This window comes from Hemitrygon akajei, chromosome 1 (genome assembly GCF_048418815.1).
Source record: "Hemitrygon akajei chromosome 1, sHemAka1.3, whole genome shotgun sequence".
In the NCBI taxonomy this organism is placed as follows: Eukaryota; Metazoa; Chordata; class Chondrichthyes; order Myliobatiformes; family Dasyatidae; genus Hemitrygon; species Hemitrygon akajei.
Window position 1 is genome coordinate 117114037 of NC_133124.1, and position 22131 is coordinate 117136167.

A 22131-nucleotide genomic window follows, 5' to 3' on the forward strand; every position below is an offset into this window, starting at 1 on the left:
CATCTGTTGAAATTTGTTAGTGTTTTGTGCTATGCCCTACTTCCTTAATCTTCAAAGAAAATACCATCGGTACAGCCAGCATTTATCACTGCCATTCATTACCTTTGAACTGAGTGACTTTGTGAGCCACTTCAGGGGGTAGTTATGCAGTCAGTCTGGATTCACTGATAGGTCCGATCAGGTAAGAAGGGTAGATTTCCTTCCTTAATTTATATCAGTGAACCAAAGGAATACTGCTTATAACAAAGGCCAGTAATGTTATTGTTGCCATTACTGATAGCAGCTTCCTTTTTCATTAAGTGAATTTTAATTACCAAATTGCCAGAGTTGAATTGTAAATTCACTTATTAATTCAGACCTCTAGGTTATTAATCTAATAATATGCTACTGCAAAGCACAAAAGGCATTACTTTAAATTATATGTTCACATGCCACATAGGGACAACAGCATATTGCAGGTAAGTGTGTGCGTGTGAATTCGGGTTTGCCTAAAATAGGAGTATGGAGCAAAAGATTGCGTGAGAAACATGCCACAGAAACAAGCCATTCAGCTCAACTAGATCATGCCGGCCTTTATGCTCCACTTTAGCCTCATCCCATCCTACGGCAGTGTGACCCTCTATTCACATCTCTCTCATGTGTTTGCCCAGTCCCACTTCTATTCCTTCCCTGTCTTAAACACTTACTATGGGAGGGAGTTCCACAACACACACATTTTTAGGTAGCAATGTTTCTTTGAATTCCTCTATTGACGATCATCTTATCGCAAACATCTTAGTTATGACCTCCCCTTAAGCTGAAGCCTCTCTGTATCCACTTGATTAAAACCTTCTATTATTTTAAAGGCTCTTACATGCTCACAGTTCAGCCTTCTTTTCTCAAGAGAAAAGAAAGCTTGCCTGTTCATCTCTTCCTGATAGGTACACCCTTGTGGCCTCACAAAGATTCATTGCAGATTTAGCATGACCTTTCTGTTTTCCACTTCCATTGCTCTAGAAATACACCCTAATGCAATAGGCCCAGCTCTGCAATCTAAAACAAGAGAATATATGCTTGGAGCTAAGAAAACTACTAGTAAATGAGTAAGTTCCAAAAAGCTTCCAAAGTCAGCATTGTAATGGTGCAAATTGCATCAATAGTGGTACAGGATAAATTAAGTAAAATTGTTTTATTGTTATCACGTGTTCCCTGGTTCAGTGAAAAACCTTGTTCTGCACGCTATCTGCAAATCATTTCATCACATCAGTGCATTGAGGTAGTACAAGGGAAAACAATAACAAACTGCGGGATAAATTGTTACAGCTAAAGAAAAGGTGCAATGCTTGCAGACCATAAGGTATAAGGCCATAACAATAAGCCAGGCATCAACTGTGGAGGGAAATAGACAGTGGATGGGTGGTAAAGTAGTGAAGTGATTGGCATAATGAACCAGTGACCGGGGTTCAATTCCTGCTGCTGCTTGTGATGAGTTTGTATGGTTTTCCTGTGACCATGAGGGTTTCTTCTGGTTTCCTCCCACAGTCCGAAGATGTACCGCTTGGTAGATTAATTGGTCATTGTAAATTGTCCCATGGTTAGGCTAGGGTTAAATCAGGGGATTGCTGGGTGGCGTGACTTGAAGAGCCGATAGGGCCTATTTCATGCTGTACCTGAATAAATAAACATTTGCATTTGAAATACTTGTGGAACATGCTTTCAGGCTTTTGTCTCTCCTGCCTGATGGGAAGGGCAAGAAGAGAGAATGTCTGGGGTGCTAAGGTCTTTGATTATGTTCAAAGGCAAATAAAAGATCAAGAGTGTTTATTGTCATATCCACAAGTACATGCATGAACAGGAACAATGAAAAACTTATTTGCAGTAGTGTCATAGACGCAGCACAGTATAAGTAGCATTCACAAGAACAACATAAATTACAGGCAATTTTTACAAGAAAATACAAAGCAAATCCATTTTAGTATGGTGGTCAAAGTGGTCATAGTATTGCTATTCTGAGGTAGCGATTAGTGTAGTGCAGTTTGCATCAAGATTCGAACGGTTGGATGGAAGTAGCTGCTATTAAATCTGGCAGTGTGCGACTTCAGGCTTTGGTACCTCCTGTTGAATGGAAGCTGCAACAATATGGCGTGCCCCGGATGGTGGGATTTTTGATGATGGATGTTGCCTATTTGAGGCAGCCCCTCCTGTGGATACTAACGATGGTGGGGAATTCTCTTATTGACTGCTTTACTGAGGCTATGAGAAGCTTAGACAGAGTCCACAAAGGGAAGCCTATTTTCTGTGATGTACTTATATGTGGAATTATCTGTCTGTCTGGCATGCAACCAAAAGCTTTTCACTGATCTCAGTAGAAGTGACAATAATATACCAATTACAATTAATAGGACCCATAAAGTATTACATGGGGCAAAGGTGAATGGTAAAGAGTCTATAATATATTCTAAATGCTGGCATAGACCATCTGGGCAGCATAATCAATCTTTGTATGATTCATACTGTGTAATATTTAAACTGGGCTGTTCATAAACTATGGTTTCATTTTTAGATGTTCCTGTGTAATGTAGTTTGTATAATTGATTTTGATTATTTGTATAATTGTTTATCTTTATTTCTGTTCCTGCTGGTGTTTTATAAATAACTCTTGAACTTGCAAAGTATCTAACAGGAGTGAAACAGATCCCCACTAGCATAAACCTGTGGCAAGCTGTTTACCCCAAAAGGGTGGGAGGGTTTAGAAGGACCGTCTCAAGAAGGTGTTTCAGATTGGAGAACCCAGAGACTGCAGATGCTGAAATCTTGACAACAAATAAGATGATGGAGGAACTCAATAGATCAGACAGCAACTTTGGAGAGAAATGAGCAGTTGTTGCTTTGGATTGAAACTCTTCATCTGTTCAAATCCACTGAGTTCCTTCAGCATCTCTTTTGTCCGTTTAGACTATTGAATAGAGGATACCACTCTTTGGTGTTGTATTTGATGCCTTCATGATTGGGCTAATAATGTAAAATGCATGTGATTAATGTTCTGCCCAATGAGTAACTTTGATTTTGATACTGTGTATACTTCAAGGCCAAACTTTCTCTGCAGTAATAAATGCATTGTAAAGGAATTGTGGACCACATGTGCATATTTCAATGATGAATAATTAACATACATCAGTAATCATAGGCAACACGAGTGAATCTGCAGATGCTGGAAATAATATCCGGTGCTCCCGATGTGGCCATTTATACATTGGGGAGACCCGCCGCAGACTGGGAGACCGTTTCGCTGAACACCGGCGCTCAGTCCTCCAGCAGTGGTGGGATCTCCCTGTGGCCACACACTTCAATTCCACAGACCACCCCCACTCCAATATGTCTGTCCATGGCCTCCTCTACCGTCAAGATGAGGAACAATACCTTATCTCCCGCCTAGGTAGCTCCTGCCTGCCGGCACGAACATTCAACTCACAGACCTCTGTTGATACCCCTGCCCCCCCCCCTTACCCCATCCCTATCTATAATTTTAGTCTGGTTCTCTTTCTCTCTCTTTTTCCCCCCTCACTATAATCTGCCCCCAGCCCTACCTTTCTTTCTCTTTTATTTCCCATAATTCTCCACCTTCCCCCTAGCCCATTTCCCTCCAGCCTATCACTTCCTAGCTCTCTACTTTATCCCTCTCCCCACCTCTTATCCCCCCTCGACCGTCCCATGTTACTTCACTCCTGATGAAGGGTTTCGGCCCAAAACGTCGTCACTGCCTCCTCCCATAGATGCTGTTTGGCCTGCTGAGTTCTGCCAGCATTTTGTGTTTTTATCAGTAATCATAGAGTGGTTACTGCACAGAATGAGGCCACTTGGCCCATTATGCCCATGTTGGCTCTCTGCCAAAGCAGTTCTCTAATTCCGCCTAATAGTCCTTTTCACGTAGCTTTACAAATATTGTGTTGCCCTTAAGGCATTCGTTTAGTTTATTATATTTTCGCTTTAGTAATTTGTTTGTAATCGTTTTCTAGTTAAAGTTAAGGTTGTTGATAGTAAATTCGTTGTCTGTGATATATCGCGGCATGCGATGACGTTACACCTGGTTTCACTGCGTCCTGTGGGAAAATACTGGTTTGGAGAAACGAGAAGGAGGGGGTTTGTGTGTGCAGGATCAGCGCGAGAAAAGTTTTCTTTCTACACACTAGAAACATCATAGAAGCAGCGCCGTAAGTTCATAAGATAATCGATATGTTGAAGTAAAATTGTTAATGCTGATTCTGTTAAAAGTAATGACGGTTGATAAAGTTTATGTTCTTTGTTATTTAAAGAGTTGCGGGTAGTTTGTGTTGAAGTATTTAAAGCCAGTCGATGGCATAGGTAGATTCTGACTGTATGTTGTACTTTAATGTAATATAGTTTGTTGTAGTTTTATTTTTGCAAGTATTTATGATGTAAATGTGATGCCAAGAAGAAAACAAATAGTATATATTTTGTATTGTTTGATCAACAGTTTTCACCATACGTTAATGTGGAAGAGTGAACAGTAGACGGTTAATCTTACTGGGACCGTGCCTCATTGACTCCGATTTATACTTGGTGTTTAGTTCAGAGTTCTACACCTGTTCGAGAACACTACAAATATTCTCTGCCATATGTCTAACTCCCTCCTGAAAGTCACAATAGAACAAGCAGTGATTTCCAGATTCTGGCCACACTGTCCAAACCCTTCATCACACACACACACACACACACACACACACACACACACACACACACACACACACACACACACACACACACACACACACACACACACACACACACACACAATACAACATATAGATGGATATAAAGCATTCATATACACTCAATGATTCACCGATCACTTTATTACACACACCTGTACAAGGCCTTCTGATTCTGTAGCCCATCCACTTAGAGGTTCAATGTGTTGTGCATTCAGAGATGCTCTTCTGCACTCCTCTGTCATAACATGTGGTTATTTGAGTTACTGGTGCCTTCCTGTCAGCTTGAACAAGTCTGGCCATTCTTATTTGATCTCTCTCATTAACAATGTGTTTTTTTCCCCGCATGACTGCTGCTCTTGAACCTATTGTTGTTTTTGCACCATTCTCAGTAGTTACTGAGATTCTCAAACCATCCTGCCTGGCACGGTCAAAGTCACTTAGGTCACATTTCTTCCACATTGTATTGTTTGGCCTGAAAAACGAGTGAATCTCTTGAGCATGTCTGAATGCTTTTATGTATAGAGCTGTTGCCACATGATTGGATGATTAGGTATTTGCATTGCCAAGCAGATGAAGGTGTACCTAATAAAATGGCCATTGAGTGTGTGTGATAGTCACTCAATAAAGGGTATATTTGTCTCGGTCAAAAATAGCAGGAGAATTGGATTTATCTGTCTGGCAGCGTCAGAGAAAATAATTTGTCTTTCTTTAGCAATAAAATTGGCAAGGCTTTCGAGATTCAACAGCCCAAATTCCCTGAGAATCATTGCTTCCTTCTTTCAGTCATTGCTCCTGCCATCTCCAAACCTTAACACTACAAGCTTTTAGATTTGTACACTTTCAGTGTTCAATATTGTAAGTGTTTGAGTGCCATCAGACTTGCTTTCCAAAAGATCAGTGCTGGAGAATTTCAAGTGTATTCATTGCCATCCTTTGATTCCTTGAGAACAAGAAATCAATGAACTATATCATTAACTAGGAGAGGTCACCATAATGAAGGCACAAAATTCAACGCTACATCTATATGGCAGCAGAGTGCAGGCAGACAGTATTACCTCTGAGCCTGTCTCAGGCTGTTCTGGAGAATAAGACTGTACCAGAACAAATGGGAGACAAATTCCATGTGCACTGAATATATAGATCTGCGATTGTTTTCAGAGTGAGAGGCATGGAGACATATTTGGACAATTGGAATTAGATTCACATGGAGGAAGTGGATTAGTAGATAACCAGGGGGACTTACTATTGTATTACTGGCCAAATTTGAGCATTCTTGATTGTATGTAAAGAAATAAAAACAATTTTAATAGTTCAGCTTCCACACGGATTTGTGCCGTTTGATCCAAACCAAATTGGGTCATAGTTTAGCAGAATCAGCAAAGGCACCAGCCCACCATGTCCAGGCTGACCTTTTCGCTCACCTACACGAATCCCATTCACCCACATTTGGTCCGTATCTCTCTATGCCTGCTTGTCCAAATATCTGTTAAACATAGTGATTATATCTGATGCAACCACCTCCTGTAGCAGCATGCTCCAGTTATCAACCACCCTCTGTGTAAAAAAACAAACTTTTCCCTCAAATCTCCTTTAAAACTCCTTCCTCCTACCCTAAACCTATGTCCCCTTGTTTTTGATAGCCCTGCCATAGGATAAAGATTCTGACTAGCCACCCAATATATGGACATAGAACATGGGACATAGTCCTTCAGTCTTTGATGTTGTGTCAGCCTATATAAGCCTACCCTTCAATCAACCATCCCTTCCCTCCTACACAGCCCACAATGCTTCATTTTTCTCATGTCTATGTGCCAATCTAAGAGCCTCTTAAATGCCCCTAATGCACCAGCCTCTACTACTACCTCCAGCAAGGCATTCCAGGCTATTGGAACAAAATGAAAGGCCATACAGAGAGATAACAGGAGATTTATTATAACTGCTGTGCTCCAGGAGACCAGACAAATCTGATCTACCAGAGCATGAACTTGGTAGCACTTTTACACACTCAATTGACGAGACTCCACAGGAACTGATTAACAGGTTTTAGATAACAGAATGGCTGTTACAGAAATACTCAATTAAGTAACAAACGAGGTCTTGGTTACTGAATGAAATGATTGTCCACAAGTCTAATTTAGTAAATCTAGTTTTCTACTACAACAATGGGGCATGCTGTAACATAGTAGACGATGTTCCTGAAATTTGGGTGTTGTCACTGCTGCATTTCATGTCAATAATTTTAGGCTTTGTCTCCAGTTCCCTATTACCAACTTAGAAAAATACACATCTCTTTTTACAGGTTATTAAGCTTTCACTATACTTTCTCTTTCAAAATAGGCATATGCCACTCTGTGTAAAAAACCTCTTCTCACATAGGACACTGCAGCACAGAAATGGCCTATCTAGTCTGTGCCAGACTACTTATCTGCTCAGTTCTATCAACAAGCACTTGGACTTTAGTCCTCCATGCCCCTCCCATCCATGTATCTATCCAAATTTCCCTCAAGTTCCGAAATCAAACCCCCATCCAACACTTCTACTGGCAGCTCGACCCACACTCTCATCACCCTCTGAGTGAAGAAATCCCCCCTCGTGTTCCCTTTAAACATTTCACCTTTTGCCCTTAAATCATGACCTCTAGTTCTAGTAGCTCCCAGCCTCAATGGAAAAAGCTTGCTAGCATTTACCCTATCTATACCCCTCAAAATGTTGTATACCTCTGTCAAATCTCCCCTCATTCTTCTATGCTCTGGGGAATAAAATCCTAACCTATTTAACATTTCCCTATAACTTAGGTCCTCAAATTCTGACAACATCCTTGTAAATTTTCTCTTCATTCTTCCAATCTTATTGGCATCTTTTCTATAGCTAGGTGACCAAAACTGCACATGATACTCCAAATTAGGCCTCACCAATATTCAATAATTTAATGGTTCCATTTAATATCAGAGAATGTATACAGTATACAAACTGAAATTCTTACTCTTTGCAGACAGCCACGAAGAAGAAAACCCCCAAAGAATAAATGACAGAAAACGTTAGAACCCCAAAATTTTATACAACTTCAACATAATATCCAACTCCTGTACTCAGAACTTTGATTTATGAAAGCCGATGTGCCAAAACCTTTCTTTGCAACCCGATCTACCTGTGACGCCTCTTCTAAACAATTATGGATCTGTATTCACAGATCCCTCTGTTTTACTGCACTCCTCAGTGCCCTACTGCTAACTGTATAAGTCCTACTCTAGTTTGTCTTCCCAAAGTGCAACACATCACACTTGTCTCCAATAAATTCCATCTGCAATTTTTCAGCCCATTTTTCTATCTGGTCTGGATCCCACTGCAAGCTTTGATATTCTTCCTTGCTGAACACTATGTCCCCATTCTTGATGTCATCTGCAAATTTGCTGATCTGGTTTACCACATCATCATCCAGATAGTTCATTTAGATGACAAATAGCAACAGACCCAGCACTGATCCCTGTGCCATTCCACTAGTCACAGGCACCCAGTCAGAGAGGCAACCATCTGTTACCACTCTCTGGCTTCTCCCATATAGCCAACATCTAATCCAATTTACTATTTCGTCTTGAATACCACGCGACTGAAACTTCTTGACCAACCTCCCATCCGTGATCTTGTAAAAAGCCTTGCTAAAGTCCATGTAGACAACATCCACAGCCTTGTCTTCATTAACTTTCCTGGTAATGTTCTCAAACAAATCTGTAAGGTTGGTTAGACATGATCTATCACACACAAAGTCATATTGACTATCCCTAAACAGTCCCTGTCTATCCAAATACTTATATATTCCATTCATCAGAATAACTTCTAATAACTTACCCACTATGGATGTCAGGCTCACTGGCCTATAATTTCCTGGCTTATGCTTAGAGCTTTTCTTAAGCAATGGATCATTAGCTATCCTTCAGTCCTCTGCTATCCACCCTAATTTTCCTCAAGACATCAAACATCTCCTCATCTGTAATCTGTATATGGTCTATGACCTCACTGCTGCTCTGTAGAAGCCCTTTGGATTCTCCTTCACCTTGACTGCTAGAGCAAACTCATGCCTTCTTTTAACCCTCCTGATTTCCTTTCTAACTGTACCCTTACATTTCTTATACTCCTCGAATACTTCATTTGCTCCTTCCTGCCTATACCTTCTATGCAGCTCCTTCTTTTTCTGCACCAGGACCTCAAAATCTCTTGAAAATCAAGGTTCCCTAACTCTGATATTTTTGTGTGTTTTATTCTGACTGAGCCAACTGTACAAACTCTGTAGTCTCAAAAATACATTTTTGAAAGCCTCCACATGCCAAGTGCACATTTGCCAGAAAACAACTTGTCCCAATCCATACTTGCCAGATCCTTTCTGATACCACTGAAATTGGCCTTTCTCAAATTGAGAATCTTGACTGAGGAGCAGACCTTTCCTTCGCCATAAATATATTGAAACTAACGGCATTATGATCTCTAGATGCAAAGTGTTTCCCTACACAAACTTCTGTCACCTGCCTGTCTTATTCCTAATAGTAGATCTATTAACACACATTTTCTAGTTGAGAACTCTATGTACTGATTAAAGAAACTTTCCAGAACATATTTGACAAACACTTTCCCATCCGGGCCTTTTACAGTTTGTTATCCCAGTCAATACGAGGAAAGTTAAAATCACCTAGTATCACAATCTTAAGTTTCTTGCAAAAGTCTGCCATCTGTCTACAAATTTGCTCCTCTAAATCTTGAGGACTATTGGATCGTCTATAATATAATCCCATTAATATGGTCATCCATTCTTTATTCCTCAAATCCACATGTAAAGTCTCACAAAAAAGTTGTCTTGTCTGTTCTGTCTGAACACTGCCATGACATTTTCCATGGCTCCCAATGCCAACACTCTGCCCTTAATCCCTTCTATTTTATCATGTCTAAAATAATAATATCCCAAAACAATGAGCTTCCTATCCTAGCTTTCCTAAAAACAAGTCTCACTAATGGCTACAATGTCATAATTCCACATGTTGATCCATGCCCTAATCTCATCTGCCTTTCCTATGACGTTCCTTGCTTTGAAATATACAACACTTAAAACATTTGTCCCACCATGCTCAACTTTTCAATTCCTGATTTTGTATGTAGGCTTAACAACATCTTTCTCCACAACTACTCCACTCTGGCACTCTGGCTCCCATCACCCTACAATTCTCCCCTCCACCCCTCCATCTCATGTATCACTAACAAACCTTCACAAAAGGATACTAGTCCCCATCAGTTCAGGTATAAGCAGTCTATTCTGTACAGATCTCACCTTCCCTGGAAGAGAGCCTAATAATCCAAAAATCTAAAGCCCTCACTCCTGCGCCATCTCCTTAGCCACGTGTTAAACTGTATGATCTTCCTGTTTCTGGCTTCACTAGCATGTGGCACCGGTAGCAATCTTGAGATCACAACCCTATGCCTTCAACTTAGCACCTAACTCCCTGAATACTTTGCAGGACCTCATCAACCTACCTACCCATGTCATGAGTAGCAAAGTGGACCATGACCTCTAACTGTTCACCACTCCCTGTTAAGAATGATGTGGACTCAATTGGAGATGTTCCTGACCTTGACACCTGGGTGGCAACATGCCATCCGGGAATTGTGTTCCTGTCCACAGAATTTGCTCTCTGTTTTCCTAATTATTAAATCCCCTTTTGCTACAGCTCACTTCTTCTCCCAGCTTCCTTTCTGAGCCCAGAGCCAGACTGAGTGCTGAAGACCTGACATCTGTGGCTTTCCTCCGTCAGGATATTTCCCCTACAGCATAGGTGTCAAACACAAGGCCCGTGGGCCGTATCTGGCCCGGCGTACAATTATATCCAGCCCACGAGATCATTTTAGATAGATCTATTATTTTAATTATTAATGGCCCGGCGATATGAAGTGCTGATAACGCACAAACTACAGGTCCCATAATGCAGCGCAACAGCTGCCGATAGGCTACCCGGGAACATTCCCGCGTCAAGCGTCTGTTGCTGTATACAACGCTATTCTGAAGTCAAAGCTAACCCCAAACAATGGCGAAGAGAAAAGTTGATTCTGAAAAAAAGAGTCTTTCAAAACAGATGAGTATATGTTTACTGACATTGCCGGTAAACCCGTGTGTCTTATTTGTGGAGCTAATGTGGCTGACATAACAACACATCTCAGCGTCTTAAACCTTCAGCTCCAGGGACGTGACCGAATGATCACTGACATGTATGATGCAGTGAAGGCATTTCAAGTGAAGCTGCTCTTATGGGAGACACAAATGCACCAGTGCAACTTGCCTCATTTTCCCTGTTGCCAAGTAATGTTGAACCAGGTCGGCGCAATGATGTTCCCAAATGCGCACTTTGCTGATAAACTGAGCGCACTTCACACTGAGTTCGCATGGTGCTTTGGTGACTTTGAAGCACAAAAAATTAATTTCGAGCTGCTTCGCAACCCATTTGCCGTCGACGTGGAAAATGCACCTGTACAGATTCAGATGGAGCTGATAGAGCTGCAGTGTAATGGGACACTAAAGGCAAAGTACAACACTGCAGGGCCCATACAGTTTATTCGCTCCATTCCTGAAACAATGCCTCAGCTCCGTCTACATGCGGCTCGAACCTTGTGCATGTTTGGTAGCACATATCTGTGTGAGAAGCTTTTCTCAGTGATGAAGATTAACAAAACACCACACAGGAGTCGTCTCACTGATGAACACCTGCAGTCCATCCTGAGAATCTCCACAACACAGAACCTTACACCAAACCTAAACGAACTTATTGCCAAGAAAAGATGCCAAGCATACAGCTCTGACAAAACGGCATAAGAGCAAAGAAAACTGAGTGTTTTGATTTGTTGTTGCTGTTTTAACTTTTGCTGAAAAGCACAAATTTTATTTATATTTTCAGGGTTTTTTTTGCAGCATGCTCATATTTCTAACTTGTATAATACTGACAGGAGATATTTTTATGGAGAGCAAAGTATTTAAGTTATTTAAAGTTTTAGTTTATTTTTTCTGGAATAATATTCCTGTCTGTTTTTATTCATATTTATGTTCAAAAAATGTTTAGTTTTAGTGTGTTCAATAAATGTTTATTCTGTTCGGCTCGCGACCTAAAGTGTGCTTTGAGTTTTGGCCCCATGTGCAATTGAGTTCGACACCTCTGCCCTACAGTATCCAAAGCGATATAACTGTTCTTAAGGGATACGGCCACAGCAGTTGTCTGCACTGGCTGTCTTTCCCTTTTGCCCCTCCTGACAGTCATCCAGTTAACTGGGTCCTGCACCTTGGGTGTAACTACCTGCCTGTATGTCCTGTCTATCAACCCCTAAGCCTTCTGAATGATCTGAGTTCATCCAGTTCCTCTCCAATTTCTTAACATGGCCTGAAAGAAGGTGCAGGTGGATGCACTTCCTGCAGTTGTATTCGTCAGGGAAAACAGCAAGGTCTCCCTGCCTTTCCACATCCTGCAATGTGGGATGAAACCGGCAAACCCAGAAGAAAGCTGCCACAGTCACGCGGAAAATGTGTAACCCAGGTCAGGATTTAACCCGGGTCTCTGATGCTGTAAGGCAGCTGCTCGATTAGTTGAAACACTTTGGCCCCTTATTTCATGGAGTTACTTGATGGAATTTGTGCCGATGTTTTGAGAGTGCAGCAGTTGCAGAAAAGCCTTATTGCTTCTTTATTTATAGAGACCTGTATCTGATGTGAGCTGATAGTTGACAGGCGTCAGCTGACAGCTTCACCGCTTTTAAAACCAATTCACATGTGAAGACTGATGATAAAGTTTGGCACTCTCAACAAACACTCACATTGGCAGAATGTGTTGTGTCAAAAGCCTTAAAGATATAGACATTTTTAAACCCCATGTTATTCTATACGGTTCCACACCTGAAACCATACCAGTTAATTACCCTTACTATTCTGATACCAGGCAATTCCTGAAACATACCAGAAACTCAGTACTTCACACTTAATACTTAATGCACTATAATTTTGTTTGGATCTTCTAGGGACATGTCTTGAGCTCTGCACCTGGATTCCATTTGACTGGGATAATCGATTCTATTTAGAGATACCTGTGGAACACTGTACCTTGGTTTCAATCTAATTTGCACCTAAGTGTTCCACCATGTTTATATGCAGTCAGTGTGGAAGTGGTCTGGAGTTAACTGTGTTATTGTTTATTTTCAATGTAGCATCATTGTCAAGTTTGATATATAATCTCTTAGTACAGACTGTTGAGTGATATTCTCCTGTTGACAGGAGCAGTGTTTGTGTTGATTCCTGGAGTAATTCAGGAGCTGTTCTTGTAGGTTTCTGAATCATATTCCCCTAAAACTTTCTCCATTGCCTTAAAGTGTAAAATAGAGGCAGGAGTGGATATTGGACTGCTGAAAAATGATGCTGGAAATGACAGACAAACTGAATAAGTAGTTTGCATCAGTCTTCACTGTTGAAAACACTAGCAGTATGGGGGAATTTCCAGGAGTCAGAGGTCATGAAATATGTGAAGTTACCATTACTAAGGAAAAAGTTATTGGGGAAACTGAAAGGTCTGAATGTAGATAAGTCATCTGAACCAAATGGTGTACACCCCAGGGTTCTGAAAAGCTTGGCTGAAGATACTGTGGAAGCATTAGTAATGATCTTTCAAGAATCACTAGATTCTGGAATGGTTCTGGAAGACTGGAAAATTGCAAATTGTCGCTCCACTCCTCACGAATGGAGAGAGGCAGAAGAATGGAAACTGTAGGCCAGTTAGTCTGACCTCAGTGGTTGGGAAGATGTTGCAGTTGATTGTTAAGGATGCAGTTTTGGGGTACTTGGAGGCACATGATACAATAGGCTGTAGACAGAGTGGTTTCTTCAAGTCTGAGTGGCTTCTGACAAATCTGTTTGAATTCTTTGAAGAAATAGCAAGCAGGGTAGACAAAGGAAAATCAGTAGATGTTATGTACTTGGATTTTTAGAAGGCCATTGACGAGCTGCCACACATGACGTTACTTAACAAGCTACGGGCCCATCGTATTACAGGAAAGATTCCAACATGGATAAAGCAGTGGCTGATTGACAGGAGACAAAGAGTGGGAATAATGGGAGCCTTTTCTGGTTGGCTTCCAGTGACTAGCGGTGTTCCACAGGGGTTTGTGTTGGGGCCAATTCTTTTTGCATTATGTGCCGGTGATTTGGATGATGGAATTGATGGCTTTGTTGCAAAGTTTGCAGGTGATATGAAGATAGGTGCAGGAGCAGGTAGTTTTGAGGAAGTAGAGACTACAGAAGGACTTAGACAGATTAGGAAAATGGGCAAAGAAATGGCAGATGGAATACAGTGTTGGGATGTGTATGGTCATACACTTTTGTAGAAAACATGAAAGAGTTGACTATTTTCTAAATGGAGAGAAAATACGAGAAACTGAGGCGCAACAGGACTTGGTAGTCCTTGTGCAGGATTCCCTAAAGGTTACTTTGCAGTTTGAACCTGTGGTGAGGAAGGCAAATGTAATGGTAGCATTCATTTCAAGAGGACTAGAATATAAAAGCAAGGATGTAATGTTGAGACTTTATAAAGCACTGGTGAGACCTCACTTGGAGTATTGTGAGCAGTTTTGGCCCTTATCTTAGAAACTGAAGATGGTTCAAAGGAGGTTCATGAAAACGATTCCAGGATTTAATAGCTTGTCATATGAAAAGCATTCGGTGGCTCTGGGCCGGTATTCACTAAAATTCAGAAGAATGAAGGGTGACATCATTGAAACCTATTGGAACTCACGCTTCAGCTAGTGGCTTAATATAGTCCCCAGCTCAGCCAAACTTAAGAAATCTCGTTTGGGTGGATGCTGTTCGATGTGATGCCTGTTACAAATCAGTACTCCGAAATATCAAACAGTACACAATATGCGATTAAACGATTGAGCTTTATAATTCTTAATTTGGCCATATGGTTAGTAAAGGAAACAAAAGAAGTAAAAGGACCCATTCTCATGAAACAGTCAAATGCGCAATGTTGGAGCTCACTGATAAGCCAGTCGTCCACCATCGACCTTCTCCGATTGTTGCTAATCTTTAGACCCTCACTCCAAGTCCACTCCGTCCAGCGGTCAACCAACTCTCTCTATTTGCATCGTCTTTCCTCATCCCTCCCCGGCAAAAGACCATGAAAAACTCTCTTCCAGACTCACAAGAAAGAACAACATTTTTCTCATTGGATAGCCCCCACATTCCAAACCCCGTTATCTCTAGTCATAACTCAAACATTGATGCTACAGAGAAACCATTACACTAGCAGTGAAACCTTACAGCATGTTACACTCTCCCCCCACCAAATTTAATCATGTCCTCATGACGTTGAGATAATTCGCCAACACTTTCTGCAAAACACAAAGCCTAATCCAGGTGTAAAAGGCAGTGACATAGCTCCCCAACACGGTAGGGGTGACACTCTGTTCCCCTGGTGCTACAGTAGGCCAGCCTATTCAATGGTCTCCTAATTCTCTGAGACCTCCGCACCCCATCACCTAACTCTTCGTGTTCCGACACTACTGGGGATGCTTCCGGTCTACCTGGCGAGGCCTCCCCTGTTCTATCACTCATGCCCACCTGCAGCTTGAAGCCCTCTGTCCCATGATCAAACCTCACTTCCTCCCCTGCAGAGTCCCGCTGCAACCCAGGATGCCCACAGATAGCACCCCCCCCCCCCCACTTCACCTCTCTCAGTGAGAGAAGGGAGGGAGTCTCTTCCTCAATCAATGGGGAGTTAGCAAAAGGCAGCATATATCACACATCCAGGTCCTCATCCTCCGAATCAGTATCCCTCTCAGGGGTGGGGCCGGCCTAACCCCACCTTTTGGAGACCCAGTAGTTGCTCCATGTTTCTGCAGAGTCCCCTTATTAGGTGTAGGCTCCAAGTCAGGCTCTGGACCGAAAGGCAACCGGTGGTTTCGATGGAGAATCGTGAAAGGCCCATTTCCATCCTTTGGTTCCACCCGGGAAACTGGTAGGTTTGGCATCTGACTCTCCACCACAGAGGGCATAGCCGCCCAGCGGTCAGCCAACTTATGCTTTCCAGGTAGCCCTAAATTCCTTATGAGGACTCTCTTTCCCGGCAGGAGTTGGGAGAACCTCACGTTTTGACGATGCCTCCTCTTATTCCCTGATTCTGCTTGGCAGCCATGACCCCAGCTAATTCATAAGCCCTTTTCAACTCTCTCCTCTCAGGTAAGTCTTCGGTGGTAAGTCGCCCTCATCAGTCCCGAAACAAAGGTCAATAGGCAACCTTGCCTCGTGCCCAAACATCAGATAATATGGTGAGCACACAGTAGTTTCTTTTTGCGTACAGTTATAACTGTGAACCAGATGCCTAATATGTTGACTCCACCTGGTCTTCATCTCCAGGGTCCTGAGCATGTCTAGCAAGGTCCAATTAAACCTCTCTGGCTGGGGGTCACCCTGTGGGTGATAGGACGTTGTCCTCGACTTCTCAACTCCAAGCATGCCCAGTAACTCATGGATGAGTCTGCTCTCGAAATCCTGTCCCTGATCACTATGTATCCACCTGGGAAGGCCATAGTAAACAAAATACTTCCCCCATAACACTTTTGCCACCGTAGATGCCCTCTAGTCCTTGGTAGGAAAAGCCTGAGCATATCTGGTGCAGTGGTCCATGATGACAAAGACATTTGCCGTGTTGCTGGCATCAGGTTTTATTAACAGGAAATCCATACACACCAGGTCCAGAGGCCCTGCACTCTGCAGGTGGGACAAGGGAGCTGCCCGCGTAGGCAGTGTCTTCCGCCGTATGCATCGAATACACGACTTGCAGTATCCTTTGACCTCTGACTTCATCTGGGGCCAGTAAGACCAGTCTCTGAGCAATCCATAGGTCTTTTCCACCCCCAAATTTCAACACCATCCTCTGATACTTCTCAGGCAGAACCAGCTGGCAATGCCAGGGTTAGTCTGGGAGTGACGTGACCCGGTATAAGAACTGGTTCTCCAACTCCAACTGAAGCCATTCTTGCAGTAATGGAGGCATTGAAATGTATTTCATTTTCTCTGCCTGAGCCATGTCTCCCTTTTCGACCGCCACCCAAATGGTACCAATGCCCGGATCATCTCGCTGAGCAGCAGCCACTTCCCCAGAACTCAATTCCAGCCACTGGTTTATCTTCAGAGCAGCCAAGTTACAATAAACTTGGGCTATGGCATCATCAGAAGCCCCCAACTGATCCACCGCTCACTCCGGCCCCTCCTTTTCCTCCACCTTCACTGTGATGGCAAACTGACACAGGGCCTTCACCCCCGGGTCAGGAATGCTTTCCCACTCCTCATCCCAGACAAGCCCCCACAATTGTAACTCACTCTTCGGCTAGCGGCTTAATGTAGGGGGTGATAGCCCCCAGCCTGGCCAAACTTAAAAAATCTCATTTGGGTGGATGCTTTGCGATGTGTTCCCTGTTATAAATCAGTACCCCGAAATAACAAACAGTACACAATATGCGATTAAATGATGGAGCTTTATAATTCTTAATTTGACTATATGGTTAGTAAAGGAAGCAAAAAGAAAGAAGAAGGGCGCATTCTCATGAAACAGTCTAGTGCGCAAACGTTGGAGCTCACTGATAAGCTGGACATCCACCATTGACCTCCTCTGATTGTTGCTAACCTTCAGACCCTCGCTCCAAGTCCACTCCGTCCAACTCTCTCCATTCAAGTCCTCTCTCCTCATCTCTCCCCAGCAAAAGAATGGAGATGAGGAGGAATTTCCTGAGTCAGAGAGAGGCTCTTTGCCACAGGCAGCTGTGGAGGTCAAATCTTTATGTATATTTAAGGCAGAGATTGATAGATTCTTGATTGGTCTGGATATGAAGGGATACGGGGAGAATGCAGGAGATTGGGACTGAGAAGAGAATTAGATTAGCCATGTTGAAATGGAGGAGCAGACTCAATGGGCCAAATGGACTAATTCTGCTCCTATATCCTATGGTCTTATGGTGCTATTGTCATGCTCGCAAGTACAGAGATGTGCAGGTACAATGAAAAATTGGCTTGCAGCAACATCATAGGCACTTTGGAGCAGGCAACACACTGAACATAAATTATATATAAAATTATACCATGCAGTGAAAAAAAAAAGACTATGTGAGTGCAAGGCCTTAGTGTAAGAAATGGGGGAAGGACATATTTAGTAAATGGTAGGGTATTAAAGAATGTTGATGACACAGAGGCCTTATCAATCAAGCCCATTATCCTCTGAAAGTAGTAGCTCAGGCCGATAGGGTGATGAAGTTTCCCATTCCCGTTCCCTCCTCTTGTGCCACCCTCAGGGTGGAGGTGCAACATTTTATATTCCGTCTGGGTAGCCTCCAACCTGATGGTATGAATATCAATTTCTCCTTCCAGTAAAAAAATTCCTTCCCCTCCCCTCTTCTTCTAATCCCTACGTTGGCCTCTTACCTCTTCTCACCTGCCTATCACGTCCTCTTGGGTCCCCTCCTCCTTCTCTTTCTCCTCTCCTCTCCTCTCCTAACAGATTCCTTCTTCTCTAGTCCTCTACCTTTCCTACACACCTGGCTTCACCTTTTAGCTTCCCTTCCCCCACCATTTTATTCTGGCATCTTCCCCCTCCCTTTCCAGTCCTGTTTGTTCATTTCCATGGATGATTTTCTCCAACATTTTGTATGTGTTGCTTTGGATTTCCAGCATCTGCAGAATTTCTCATGTAAATTGTCTGCTTAGAGGATAGAATAAAGGAGTTGGTAAATTATGATGCAATATTAAAAAATAATGTTTCAGCCACACTTGGAATTCAAATTACCAAATAATGGAAAGAATGAGATTGTATTGGAAAGAGTACAGATGAGATTCACCAGGATGTTGCCTGGAATAGAAGATTTTCATTTTTGGGAGAGACTGGATGGGCTAAACTTTTCCCTGCAGCAAAAGAGGCTGAAGGATGACCTGAAATAAGTACATAAGGTTTTAAGAGGCATGGATAGGGTAACAAACAATCTGCTGGGGCATCTCAAGGTGTTGACTGCATCTGTGGGGGTGAAGAAGTAACTAACAATATTTGAACTTGAAATCATACATCAGATCTAAAATGAAGTGGGAAGAAAGCTACTACAAAGAGGAGAGGGTAAAAACAAACAATTGGTCAAGTAGATAGTCAAAATCTTTTCCCTTTGGTAAAGATTTCAAATTACTAGGACATTGGTTTAAGGTGAGGTGAAGGAGTTTTAAAATGGATTGAAGGGGTAGATTTTTTTACACACAGTCATTGATATCTGGAGCCAACTACCAGAAGCAATAGTGAATCAGATACTGCCACTATGTTGAAGGGATACTTGTTTAAACACCTTAACTGGCAGGGCATAGAGGATACAGTCTTAATATAGACAAATAGAATTAGTGAGGATAGGCAAAAAATGTCTGTATGGACATGATGGGTAGAAAGCTCCTTCTGGTCAAGATGATGCAAGTGAACAATGATTTCTCGGGTGACATCTTCCAAATAGTCAAATATTTCAATTATTTCACTTCTTCTATGCCTTCTACTTACTCCTTTTCTCTTAATTGTGTTTTGGAAACTGTTGGCGCCTGTGACATACTGTTTGGAGTTTGATCGAGTGATAAAAGTGTTTTGCTGTCCCCAAGAAAACTCCAGGAGAGGTCCGCAAGCATGAGCTGCCTCAAGCAGAAGGCCTGAGATGGAATGCAGGGCCATGATCGACTCTGCTTCTCGCTGATCAAAGCATTGAGGTTGGTGGAAATGAATGCAGGTGAATTGAGGAGGGTGGAGGTGAATGAGGTGAATGTGGAGGAGGCTGGGTCGGTAGTCGCTCTCTACAAAGACCAGGTCAGCCAGTGATTGGGAGACTAGGGGTCAGCAGATGGAGGCTGCGGGTTGGCAGTCGCTCCCCATGGAAGGATTGAGTTCGAGCTGTCGCTCTCCTCGATGCTGACGGAGGATGTTCCTGAATTTCCGAGACGTGATTATTGGTGTGGACTGTAGTTTATCTGGTTTCCTACAGCTGTCTGTGTTTTCTTTCTTGTTGCTGTTTTCCGGGTGGGGGATAAGTTAGTGTTTGTGCAAGGGATGAGTTGGGGATTTGGGGTCTGATGTTCTTGTTACTGTTTTTCTGAGTGGTTAATCTGTTAGTTTTTGTGTGAATGAGGGCTTGGGGGGCTTGGGTTTGCAAGTTTTGTTTCTTTTTCATTTATGTGTGGTGGGGGGGGTTGATATCTTTGTCTTTCATGGTTTTTCTGTATTTTATGACTATCTGGAGAAGAAGAATCTCAGAGTTGTATTTTGTGTGCATACCTTGATCATAAAATGAACCTTTGAACCTTTAGAAAGTCCCATATCAGAGCTGTGCAACTCAGCGATACAATGTTCTCCAGATTACATAATGCTTTTGGTACCCTTTTATTAACAGCATTCGGGGAGAATAAAGAGAGCAAAAAGGAAATGTGCAGCACCTGTTTGGAATCCAAAACGAAAGAAAATACTGGAAATACTGAGCAGGTCAGGCAGCATTTGTGGAGAGAGAAAAACTGAGGTAATGTAACAATTCTTCTAACTGCTCTATCCATTTAAGTTCAGTGGTAATTTGTGCTTGATCACTTTTAAATTCTGAATCTGATAGATTATTGCCAATCAAAACGTTCAGTGGGAATTCCTTCAGCAGAAAGCGTGGAGATGGGTTATAAATCATCCGCTTGAACATCATAGAGTCAGAATCATACAGCACAGGAGAGGTTCTTTGGACTAGCCAGATCATACTGACCAAGAAATCCATTCATGCTCAAGACATTTGCCTGCATTAGGGCCACACCTCTCTGAACTTCTCCTATCCATATGTCTTTTAAATGTCATTATTGTACCTGCCTCAACCACTTCCTCTGGCAGCTCATTGCATATACAGACCATCCTCTGGGTGAAAAGTTGCCCGTCAGGTCCCCATAAGATATTTGCCCTGACACTTTGAACCTATGCTTTCTAGCTTTTGATTCCCTCTACCTGGGGTAAGAAAGTTAATGGGCATTCCCTCTATCTATACCAGTCATGATTCTATAATTCTCTATAAGATCACCCCTCACTCTCCAAGCCCGTAAGGAATAAACTCTTACCTTGCTGAGCCTCATCCTGAACTCTGACCCTCAGATCCTGTCAACATGCTTCCCACTTCCTTCAACAGGTCTTAAAGGTCAACTGCTATGGTTATGTTGTTGTATTTCGCGCCTTGTGGCGCACTGGGCGGCATCTTTTTGCCATTTTCTTAGCATTTGTCTGTTATTTACGAGGCCGAGTTGCTAGCTCGATGCTCAACCCAGCACGGATGGAAAGCGTGCAAAGAGCCGGCCAGGCTCGAACCCAGGACCTTGCTGCTGATGCAACCACAGCACTGGCCAGCTTTAGCCATCTTCCTTCAGCTTAATTCCAAAGCTTTTAACTTTCATGACGATAAGGAGAAAATCTGCCTTAATGATGAAAGGATAAATAAGGGACAGGATGTTAGAATGGACCATAACGTTCCACACTGATCTTTGTGGAACCACGCCATGGTATATATTCACCTGAGAGGACAAGTGGTGCTTTAGGATAATGTCTCATCCAAAAGACGCTTTTGGAGCTCTCTCCCTACGCTTGGAGGTGGTTGGTGGTTCCCTCATTGACAACATGGCTTTCTTAAATGTTGTGAAACTCATCTTAACACAGCAGTTAATTTCTAGTTGCTTTTTTCCCTTGGCTTTTCAGTTTCCCCTTGCAGCAACTCAGCCTGTCACAGAGTGTACAACAGTTACATGATTTTTCCAATGTTGCTTTTAAGAACTGTGCGTGTTTATTTGATTAATAATTGTACCCTTACTACAGGCACAGCAAGCACTGATACGCCGCCGACACTTGGTGAATCGATGTCATCTCAAAATGCATCATGCTTTTGAAAAAGGTGAAAAAACAACATTCATTCCTTTGTGTGTTGACAGCTTCACGCTGATGGTTACAAAAGGACATACAATAAAAACACTTCAAATATAAACAGCAGGAAGTGAAGGTTTGTGCTTCAGACACAGGTGATTAAGGCAAATTCAGCACAGTTCTTGACCCTAAATAGCAGGCAGCGATCGTGAAATCTTTTTTGTGTGTGAGTGAGTGTGCAAGGTTCAAATTGAGGTCTCCAAGGGTGAAGGGGAGTCCTTTTTAAAGCAACATGCCAATTGCAAGACATTTCCAGTCCCTGTTTTCTATTGGTTGTGAATTGACCATAAAAGGTACACAAAGGTAAATAGTTTCTGTTTTTTTTTGCTTGAGAAAATTAAAAAGATATTATGTCAAACAAAAATGCTTGGAAACTGGGTAGCCTAAAATTTAATGTCAGATTTTAGTAG

The 22131-nt window shown here is 42.4% G+C and overlaps 1 long non-coding RNA gene across 1 annotated transcript in view; it reads left to right on the forward strand.

Moving 5' to 3' along the window:
* Positions 1-21931: 21931 nt before the first annotated feature.
* Positions 21932-22131, forward strand: part of LOC140732855 (uncharacterized) — a 214228-nt gene continuing 214028 nt past the window's right edge. Inside the window, exon 1 of the long non-coding RNA XR_012100173.1 lies at positions 21932-22024. This is a non-coding gene — a long non-coding RNA (uncharacterized lncRNA). The remainder of the gene's footprint in view (positions 22025-22131) is intronic.